The sequence below is a fragment of the Saimiri boliviensis genome (assembly GCF_048565385.1).
Source record: "Saimiri boliviensis isolate mSaiBol1 chromosome 19 unlocalized genomic scaffold, mSaiBol1.pri SUPER_19_unloc_5, whole genome shotgun sequence".
NCBI classification, from domain to species: domain Eukaryota; kingdom Metazoa; phylum Chordata; class Mammalia; order Primates; family Cebidae; genus Saimiri; species Saimiri boliviensis.
The window spans coordinates 158,708-170,066 of record NW_027412506.1 but is presented as its reverse complement, the minus strand read 5'-3'; the positions used below and the strand labels follow the sequence as shown (position 1 = coordinate 170,066).

The 11,359-nt window shown below is 40.9% G+C and overlaps 1 non-coding gene across 1 annotated transcript; it reads left to right on the top strand.

Moving 5' to 3' along the window:
- The first annotated feature begins 10,293 nt into the window (after positions 1 to 10,293).
- Positions 10,294 to 10,400, top strand: LOC141583391 (U6 spliceosomal RNA). The gene has a single exon (XR_012516042.1). It is a non-coding gene; the product is annotated as a U6 spliceosomal RNA (small nuclear RNA).
- The last annotated feature ends 959 nt before the right edge of the window (positions 10,401 to 11,359 follow it).

Sequence of the window (11,359 nt, the reverse complement as noted above, 5' to 3'; positions counted from 1 at the left end):
GCCAGACTGCCTTCAACAATGGTTGAACTAATTTACACTCCCCCAACTGTGTAAGAGTGTTCCTATTTGTCCACATTCTCTCCAGTATCTGTTGTCTCTAGATTTTTTTGATGATCATCATTCTAAATGGCATGAGATGATATCTCAATGTGGTTTTAGTTTGCATTTCTGAAATGACCACTGATGATGAGCATTTTTTCATGTTTCTTGGCCTCATATATGTCTTCTTTTGAAAAGTGTCTTCTCATATCCTTTTCCCACTTTTACATGGGGTTGTTTGTTTTTTTTCTTGTACATCTATTTTAGTTCCTGGTAGATTCTGGATATTAGCCCTTTGTCAGATGGGTAGATCACAAACATTTTTTCCCATTCTCTTGGTTGCTGATTCACTCTAATGGTGATCCTTTTGCTGTACAGAAGCTGTGGAGGTTAATTAGATCACATCTGTCTATCTTGGCTTTTATTGCTATTGCTTTTGGTGTTTTAGTTAGGAAGTCCATGCCTATGCCTATGTCCTGTATGGTTTTGCCTACATTTTCTTCTAGAGTTTTTATGGTGTTAGGTTTTATGTTTAAATATTTGATCCATCTGGAGTTAATTTCAGTGTAAGGTGACAGGTAGGGGTCCAGTTTCTGCTTTCCGCATATTGCTAGCGAGTTTTCCGGACACACTTTACGAAACATGGAGTCCTTTCCTCATTGGTTGTTTTGCCAGGTTTGTCAAAGATCAGATGGTTGTAGATGTGTGGTGTTTTTTCTGGGGTCTCTATTTTGTTCCATTGGTCTATGTCTCTGTTTTGGTACCAGTACCATGCTGTTTTGATACCAGTACCATGCTGTTTTGATTACTATAGCCTTGTAGTATAGTTTGAAGTCTGGCAATGTGATGTCCCTGGCTTTGTTCTTTCTGCTTAGAATTGTCTTGGCTATGTGCGATCTCTTGTGATTCTATATGAAGTAGAAAGTGTGTGTTTTTTTTTCAGTTCTGTGAAGAAGTTCATTGGTAGCTTGATGGGGATAGCATGGAATCTATAATTACTTTGGGCAGTATGGCCATTTTCATGATACTGATTCTTCCTAACCCTGAGCATGGAATATTTCTCCATCTGTTTGTGTCCTCTGTTATTTTGTTGAGCAGTGGTTTGTAGGTCTCCTTGAAGAGGTCCTTTACATCCTTTTTTAGTTGTATTCCTTGGTATTTTATTCTCTTTGTAGCAGTTGTGAATGGGAGTTTACTCTTAATTTGGCTCTCTGTTTGTCTGTTGGTATATAGGAATGCCTGTGACTTCTACACAATTATTTTGTATCCTGAGACTTTGCTGAAGTTGCTTATCAGTTTCAGAAGATTTTGGACTGAGACCATGGTCTTCTAAATATACAATCATGTCATCTGCAAATAGAGACACTATGACTTCCTTATTTCATAATCGATTACCCTGTATTTCTATTTCTTGGCTGATTGCTCTGGCTAGAATATCCAATAATATGTTGAATAGGAGTGGTGAGAGAGGGCTTCCTTGTCCAGTGCCTGATTTCAAAGGAATTCTTCCAGCTTTTGCCCGTTCAGTATGATATTGAACTGAACAAGCTGTAGGCTTGTCATACATAGCTTTTATCATTTTATGCTAAATTCCACCAGTAACTAGTTTATTGAGAGTTTTTACCATGAAGCCCTGTTGAATTTTATCAAAGACCTTCTCTGCATCTATTGAGATAATCATGTGGTTTTGGACTTTGGTTCCTTTATGTGATGGACTACATTTATGGATTTGCATATGTTCAACCAGCCTTGCATTCCTGGGGTGAAGCCTACTTGTTCGTGACAGATAAGCTTCTGGATGTGCTGTTGCAGTCAGTTTGCCAGTATTTTATTGAAGATTTTTTCATCGATATTCATCATGGAGATTGGGCTGAAGTTTTCTTTTTTAGTTGAGTCTCTGCCCGGTTTTGGTATCAGGATGATGTTGGTCTCACAAAATGAGTTAGGGAGGATTCTCTCTCTTCGTATGGATTGATAGTTTCAGAAGGAATGAAACCAGCTTCTTTTTGTATTTCTGGTAGAATTCATCTGTGAACCCTCTGGACCTGGACTTTGTTTGGTTGGTAGGCTATTGATTCCTGCCTCTACTTCAGCCCTTGTTATTGATCTACTCAGGGTTTCAACTTCCTCCTGGTTTCGTCTTGGTAGAGTACAAATGTCGAGGAATTTATTCATTTCATCCAGGTTTACTGGTTTATATGCATAAAGTTATTTGTAGTAATCTCTGATTGTAGTTTGTATTTCTGTGGAGTCAGTGATGATATCCCCTTTATCGTTTTCTATTGCATCTATTTCATTCTTCTCCCTTTTCTTTTTTATTAATCTGGCTAGGGCTCTGTCTATTTTGTTGATCTCCTCAAAAAATCTGCTCCTGGACTTATTGATTTTATGAAGGGCTTTTTGTGTCTCTGTCTCCTTCAGTTCTGTTCTGATCTTAGTTAATTCTTGTCTTCTGCTAGCTTTTGAGATTTTTTTGACCTTTCTCTTCTAGCTCTTTCAATTTTTACAATAGAGTGTCAATTTTAGATCTTTCCTTGCTTCTCTAGTTGGCATTTATTACTATAAATTGCCTTCTCGACACTGCTTTAAAAGTGTCCCGGAGATTCTGGCACGTTGTGTCTTTGTTCTCATTTGTTTCAAAGAACATCTTTCTTTCTGCCTTCATTTCATTGTTTATCCAGTCGACATTCAGGAGCCAGTTGTTCTATTTTCATGAAGTTCTGCAGTTCTGAGTTAGTTTCTTAATTCTGAGTTCTAATTTGATTGCATATGGTCTGAGAGACGTTTATGATTTCATTTGTTTTGCATTTACTTAGGAGTGATTTATTTTAAATTATGTGGTCAGTTTTAGAGTAGGTGCTGTGTGGTGCTGATCAGAATGTATATTCTATGGATTTGGGTTGGATATTTCTGTAGATGTCTATTAGGTCTGCTTGGTCCAGATCTGAGTTCATGTCCTGGACCTCCTTCTTAATTTTCTGTCTCAATGATATGTCTAACAGTGACAATGGAGTGTTAAAGTATCCCATTATTATTATGTGGGAGTCTAAGTCTCTTTGTAAGTCATTAAGGACTTGCATTATGTTCCTCGGTGCTACCCTGGTGCTCCTGTATTGAGTGCATAAATATTTAGGATCGTTAGCTCTTCTTGTTGCATTGATCCTTTTACCTTTATGTAATGCCCTTCTTTGTGTCTTTTGATCTTTGTTGTTTTAAAGTCCATTTTATCAGAGACTAGGATTGCAGCTCCTGCTTTTTATTTGCTCTCAATTTGCTTGACACGTCTTTCTGCATCCCTTTATTTTTAGCCTACATGTGTCCTTGCACAAGTGATGGGTTTCCTGAATACAGCACACTGATGGGTTTTGACATTTTATGCAATCAGATGGTCTATGTCTTTTAATTGGGTCATTTAGTCCACTTACATTTAAGGATAATTTTGTTATGTGTGAAATGGATACTGCCATTTTGACGCTATCAGGCTGTTTTGTCCTTTAGTTGACACATTGTCTTCATTGTGTCGATGGTCTTTACCATTTGGTCCATTTTTGGAGTGGCTGTTACTGATTGTTCCTTTCCTTGATTAGTGCTCCTTTCAGGAGCTCTCGTAAGGCAGGCCTGGTGGTGAGAAAATCTCTCAGTAATTGCTTGTCCATAAAGGATTTTCTTTCTCCTTCGAATGTGAAGCTTAATTTGGTTGGATATTAAATTCTAGGTTGACAGTTCTTTTCTCTAAGGATGTTGAATATTGGCCCCCACTCTCTTCTGGCTTGTAGGTTTTGTGTGGAGAGATCCACTGTGAGTCTGGTGGGCTTCCCTTTGAGGGTAACCCGACTTTCTCTTTTGCTGCCCTCAGCATTTTTTCCTTCATTTCGACCCTGGTGAATCTGACGATTATGTGTCTTGGGGTTGCTCTTCTTGAGGTATATCTTTGTGGTGTTCTCCATACTTCCTGGACTTGAATAGTGGCCTGCCTTGCTGGGTTGGGGAAGTTCTCCTGGATAATAACCTGAAGAGTGTTTTCCAGCTTGCATTCATTCTTTCTGTACACTGAGGTGTGCCTATCAAATGTAGATTGGGTCTTTTCACATAATCTCGTATTTCCTGGAGGCTTTGTTCATTTCTTTTCACTCTTTCCTCTCTATTCTTGCCTTCTTATTTTACTTCATTGCATTGATTTTCAATCTCTGATGCTTTTTCTTCTGCTTGGTCAGTTCTGCCTTTGAAACTTGTGTATGCTTCATGAAGTAGTTGTGGTGTGTTTTTCAGCTCCATCAAGTCGTTTCTATTCTTCTCTAATCTATTTATTCTAATCAGTATATCATCTAACCTTTTTTCTAGGTTCTTAGTTTCTTTACATTGGGTTAGCACGTGTTCTTTTAGCTCTGAGAAGTTTGTTATTACCCACCTTCTGAAGCCGATTTCTGTCAGTTCATCAGATTCATTCTCCATCTATCTTTGATCCTTAGCTGGTGAGGAGTTATGATCCCTTGGATGAGAAGAAGTCTTCTGGTTTTTGGTGTTTTCTTCCTTTTTGCGCTGGTTTCTTCCCATCTTAGTGGCTTTATCTACCTGTGGTCTTTGTACTTGGTGACTTTCAGGTGGGGTCTCTAAATGGATGCCCTTTTTATTGATGTTGAAGCTATTTCTTTCCACTTAGTTTTCCTACTAACAGTCAGGCCCCTCTGCTGCAGGATCACTGGAGGTGCTGTCAAGATCCCACTCACCTGGAGATCACCCATGGGGCTGCAGAACAGCAAGGGTTGCTGCCAGTTTCTGCCTCCGCTATCCTCATACCAGAATGGTATCCACCAGATGTTGGCCTGAGCTTTCCTTTATGAGGTGTCTTTTTGTGTATATGGGGCTCAGAGAATTGCTTGAGGAGACATTCTGTCCCTTATAAGAGCTCAAGTGCTGTGCTGGGAGTTCTGTTGTTTTGTACAGAGCTGCTGAGCTGGTACCTTTAACTCTGCTGCAGTTGAACTCATAACCTGCTGTTTTCCCAGGTACTCTGTCCTAGGAAGGTCAGCCTTATTTATAAGTTCCTGCCATGCTGCTGCCTTTTTTCTTAGATGCCCTGCCTGGCACAAAGTAGTCTGCATTGGTAGTGGCAGACTGCCTTGGTATTGGGGGATGCCCTTCCCCCCACGAAGTTGGGCCATCCCAGTTCCAGCTGCGCTTTTTGTGAAACTCTTAATCCAGAGTGTTTCAGATTTCTTGTCTCGTGGGTGTGGTACCCATCAAGCCAGATCACATCACCTGGTTTCCTGTCTCAGCCCCCTCCCTTTCAGTTGAATGGACAGCTCTGTCTCCCAGGCATTCCAGGCACCAGTTGAAATGGCCACCCAAACTTTTGTGAGTTTTTTTGTCCTGATGCATCCCTGACTGAAACTGCTGAAATGAAAACTCATGGCACTTTTATGCTCAGGAATCTCCTTGTCTGTTGGCAGTGAAAACTTCTTTGGAAATGTAGTGAGCACTCACTCTCTGCACTTTTTTTGCTGGTAACTACATTCCGAAGATGTTCCTATTCAGGCATCTTGGATCTTCCTTAATCTTATGATTTCTAAGAAAAACTCTATAAGTCCTATCTTATTTATTATTAATATTTTGAATTAAAGGTTTCTTTTGTATGATGTGTTTACACCACAGACGTAACGGTGATTTTCTGGAGGATCACTTGAACTAGCATCAGACAACATAGGGAAAATTCTTCACAATATACTATATACATCTGTGTGTATTACACACATGTACAGGTAAATACACACACACACACATATATATACACACCTATATACATACACACACACACAAACACACACACACACACACACACGTTTATTTTGAAACAGAGTCTGACACAGTCTGTCACCCAGGTTGGAGTGCAATGGCATGATCTCAGCTCACAGCAACCTCCACCTACTGGTTCACATAATTCTCCTACCTAAACCTTTTGAGTAGCTGGGATTACAGGTGCACACCACCATTCCTGGTTAATTTTTTTATTTTTAGTAGAGACGAAGTTTCCCTATGCTGGCCACACTGGTCTCGAACTTCTGACCTCGTGATCCATGCACCTCAGCAGCTAGGATTATAGGTGTGAGCCACTGCGCCCAGCCACATGTAGAAGTGCAGTGCTACATAGAACACTGAACATTACATGCTGCTGGGATTACAGGTGTGAGCCACAGTATCCAGCTGCATATATTTTTTTATTTCTCTTTTTAAGAATCCTGATCTTAAATGAGTTCACAGTTGGATGTAGAAGTGCAATGCTTAGATGCAGATGTGTACATATAGGATACAAAACTTAGATTTAAGTTATGAATAAATGTAATTCTTATAACTGACTATAACAGTATTAGAAAAGTCATATATTGATAAAACCTTCTTCAGAAAAAGGAACTTGAAAACTTAGAGGAACTGCTTCTGTCCAAAATATATGCATAGCTAAGGCTCTTACAATGGTGTGGTTTATAGGATAGATATCAGAGTGTAAATCCAATTTTTAAAACGTAGTCAAATGTATTAATCTTATATTTTATGCCTATGATTATTTTGTTATTCAGAGAAAGGCTTTTCCAATTCCAAAATTCTTTAAAATCCTCTAGTGATTTATTTTTCGTGGTGTTTAAATCAATATTGAAACTTTCTGGAATTTACACTCTATTAGGTTTGAAGTTTTGTTCAACTTTTTTTCAGTTACATATTCACCATGGGAATTCTTTCATTATACAAATATACATCTTATGCTTTAAATTCAGAGGAAATTATGATATGTTATTCTATTGTGTGCTAACTAAAATGTTGCTTTGTTGACTTAGAATTCTCTTAGCCATAAGAAAGAAAAAGATCTCTTGCATGAAAATAGCATGTTCTGGGAAAAAATTGCCATGCTTAGACTGGAACTAGACAAAATTCAACAGCAGAACCTGCTAAGGGAAAAAAATTTTTTTTGGAGGACATTGAAAGTGTGAAAGAAAAGAATGCTAATATTCAAAAGGCTATAAAATTGGATAAGGAAGAATGAACAAAGACAGTATTTAAAGACAGTGGACAGCTTAGCATTTTGACAACGAAGAATAAAATGGTCAGTTCTGAATTGGAAAATGTGAGACACAACTAGGAAACGCTGGAAATGGAAATTCAGTCATGTCCTTGTAGACTGGCTACTGCTCTACATGAATGTGACCAAAGCCAGATAGCAGAAAGAGACTTCTTTCCAGAGAACAAAACCTCAACAGGTTTATTTACAGGAGACAATGAATTCTCATACATCTAACCTGAAAGAGAACAGCAATATTCTTTCTGAACAACTGTAATGCTTATTGTAAAAATTAACAGCCTAAAAATTCAGCTCCATCACACAAGGTAAACTGTGAAAGAAAAGACAGGACAGGCTGCCATCTTTCCTGTTGGAGGAACTTAATTATTCCAGCCTGTGGGCATTGGAGAGTACAAACCGACCGGGGGCAGAAGAGTTCCCACAGCACAGCACAGCTGCTTTACCAAATCATGGCCAGACTGCTTCTGTTAGCAGGCACCTGATCCTGTTCCTTCTTACTGAACAGGACCTCCCACCTGGGGCTTACAGCTACCCTCACAGGTGTTCCCTGGCCTATGGAGATATGAAACATTCCTTAGACAGAGCTCCCACAGAGAAAGGCAGGCCACCATCTTTGTTATTTGGATGACTAGGTTCTGGCCTTAGGGCTTTGTAGAACCCAAGCTGACCAGAGGTGTAAGTGGTAGCTCAGCACAGCAGAGCCACCTTGCAAAAACATGGCCAGACCCTTGTTTAAGTCAATCCCCAACCACATTTTTAGTCACTGGGTACAGCTTTTCAACCAGGGTCTCTGGCTGCCTTCACTGCTGTTCTCTGGCTGACAGATGTTTCAGGCCTCCTTGAATCAGAGCTTCCAGAGAGAGGACCAGACTGTAATCTTTGTTGTTTGGGCAACTCAGCCATTTCAACCTTGGGACTTCAGAGTGTCTGAGGCAACCAGGGGCTGAAGTGAACCCCCAGCACAGCACAACTGCTCTACAGAAACATGGCCAGACTTTTTTAAAAGCAAGTCTCTGATCTTGTTCCTCCTGACTAGACAAGACTTCTGAAATTGTTTCCAGCCACCTCTCGTAGTTGTGTCCAGATTGGCAACAGGATTGTACCTCAGTGGTACAGAGGTCCCAGAGGAAGAGGCAGGCTATTATCTTTGTCTTTTTGCAGGCTTCGCTAGTGATACCTTGAGTCGCTGGAAGATATGAGGCAATTAGGTACTGGAGTGGACCCCCAATATACCACAGCAGCCTTATGGGAAAGTGGCTGAACCGTTATGTGGGTGCTGGCTTCCATATCTCCTCAATAAGCAGGTCCTCCTGGCTTGGGTCTTTATCCAGGACCCCACTGAAGCCAACAAGCCAGTAGCAACTTGGCAATTTCTTGGACAGAGCTTCACAGATCGACTGAAATCCTCTCTGCCACTGCCTCTGCAGTGGATCTGCCCTTGTTACCTTCAGAATATCAAGAAAGCAAAGACCCTAAGTGCCATATTGATAACTCTAACAAGCTGCAGTTGACCCAAGGAACAAGGCAGTCCATCTCTTGTGGATACCACATACCCCCCACTGCTTATCACTGGACAGGGAACTCTAGCTTGGGCCCATAGAACAGACCCTCTATCCTGGGATGATTACACTAAGTGATGGCTAACTCACATCTCTCTGGGGTAGAGCCCCCAGGAAACAAGCAAAGTGATGGAGCAGGAAGCCAGCTGATGTGAAGCCCAGAGGGCAGGCACAGCTATCTCTCTAGGCTCTACTGGGTCTTATGAGACACTTTATCCCAGCACTTTAGGACTGTGGAGGTCTGATCAGCCAAATCTCATGTGAAGATTCCCCAGCAGAGATCACGTATGTGATTTTCCCTATTAATAAAAGGAGACTTGCTTAAAAAAGAAGTCTGGCCACGTTTTTGTAGAGCAGCTGTGCTGTGCTGGGGCCTCACTTTTCAGAGAGTTATCTGAGGCATGATATCTACTGGGCATTCTTGCACATGAGATGAAGCTGGTCTGACCTCAGCACTCCTTAGTCTGCTTGCCTCTCCCAGGGCCCCAGCCTGGCCACACCTGCCTACAGGGCACTCTCAGCTGCTCACACCTTTGTTTCTGTGCCAGTGGACCATGCCTGAGCAGTGAAGAGATGCAGCAAAGTGGACTCTTCAGGCACGCACCCGCCTCTACATTGCCTCTCCATACTGAAGCTCTTTATACAAAAACGTCCTACGTCACTTTGCTGGTGTGTGTTTACATGAGTGGATTTTGCTGCACTTGCCCTACCAGCACATGGGAATGTAGCACACACTTCAACCCACACCAACTCCCATTGAAGAAAGAGCCATGGTAGGCAGAGGAACAAAATCACAACCTCTGCCAACACCTTCTCCTTGTGCTAATTCTGTGCACGAAAAGGGAATGCTAATATACGTTGAGTGGTCGTTGCTGCTTAGGGGGTCACAGAGATGGCACCCAGACATGCACAGGCCAGCACCCCAGCCTGAACCAACACTACCTCCAATGCAACAGCACACACAGAAGGGTATTCTGGCTGCCACCAAGCTGTCTTGCCTCCACCACTTCCACCACTGGGCAAATGCCAACAGGAAAGCAGGCAGTTTTGCATCTGCTAACACTCTGCCACAGCTGCCACACTTTGCTGCCTTCAGTGCAGTATACTCCAAACTTTGAGGAGCCAGAGAACAAAGTTCAGACCCAATATAAGTTTCCCAGAGTTAAAGCACACAGCCCAGGAATTGAGAGGTGAATTTTGGCCCCCTAAAATCCTCCAAAACCAAAGGCAGCTGCCTGATTCTACTTTAAACCACAATCAAACCCTCAAGATCATCAAATATGATAAAAGAAAAATATCCTGTGCAAAGGTCAGCAACCTCAAAGGTTGAAGGTGAATAAGCTCATAAAGATGAGGAAGAATCAGTGCAAGAACACTGAAACTCAAGAAGTCAGCATGCCTTCTTTCCTCCAGATGATTACATCAACTGTTCAGCCTGTTCAAGTTTTCAGAACTGGCCAGAGGCTGACATGTCTGCAATGATACAAGTAGAATTCAGAATGTGGGTAGAAACAAAGTTCACTAAGTGAAAGAAGTATGTCAACATCCAATGCAAGGAGGCCAAAAATCATTGTAAAACATCGCAGGAGCTAACAGGCAATATATCCAGTATAAACAACATTACTGGTGCTCACTTTGGCAGCACATATATTAAAATTGGAATGATTCAGAGAAGATTAGCATGGCCCCTGCTCAAGGAGGACCTAAAAATTCATGAAGCATTCCATATTTGTATAAAGAATCAATATCTTGAAAATGGCCATACTACCCAAAGTAATTTATAGATTCAATGCTGTCCCCCTCAAGCTACCAATCATCTTATTCACAGAACTGGAGAAACCCACCTTAAACTTCATATGGAAGCAAAAGAGAGTGTGGATATCCAAGACAATGCTAAGCACAAAGAACAAAGCCAGAGGCATCATGCTACCCGATTTCAAACTATAATACAAAGCTACAGGAATCAAAACAGCATGGTACTGGTACTAAAACAGAGAAATAGACCAATGGAACAGAACAGAGGTCCTGGTGGCAATGCCACACATATACAACCATCTCATCTTTGACAAACCTGAGAAAGACAAGCAATGGGAAAAGGATTTCTTGTTTAATAATTGTTGTTGGGAAAACAGGCTACCAGTGTCCGGAAAGCAGAAACTGGACCTCTTCCTGATACCTTACAGTAGAATTACCTCCAGATGGATTAAAGATCTAGACATAAGACCTAATGCCATAAAAAAATCTAGATAAAAAATAGGCAAAGCCATTCAGGACATAGGTGTAGGCAAGTACTTCATGACTAAAACACCAAAAGCATTGGCAACAAAAAGGAAAATAGACAAATGGGACCTTATTAAACTCCAGAGCTTATGTACAGCAAAAGAAACCATCATTAGAGTGAACCAGCAACCAGCAGAATGAGAAACAATTTTTGCAATCTACCCATCTGACAAATGGCTGATATCCATAATCTACAAAGAAATAAAACAGATTTACAAGGAAAAAAACAAGCAAACCGGTTCAAAAGTGGACAAAGGATATGAACAGACACTTTTGAAAAGAAGATATATATAAGGGCAATAAACATGTGAAAAAATACTCATCATCACTGGTTATTAGAGAAATCAAAACCACATTGAGATATCACCTCATGCCAGTTAGAATGGTGACCATTAAAAAATCTGGAGACAAC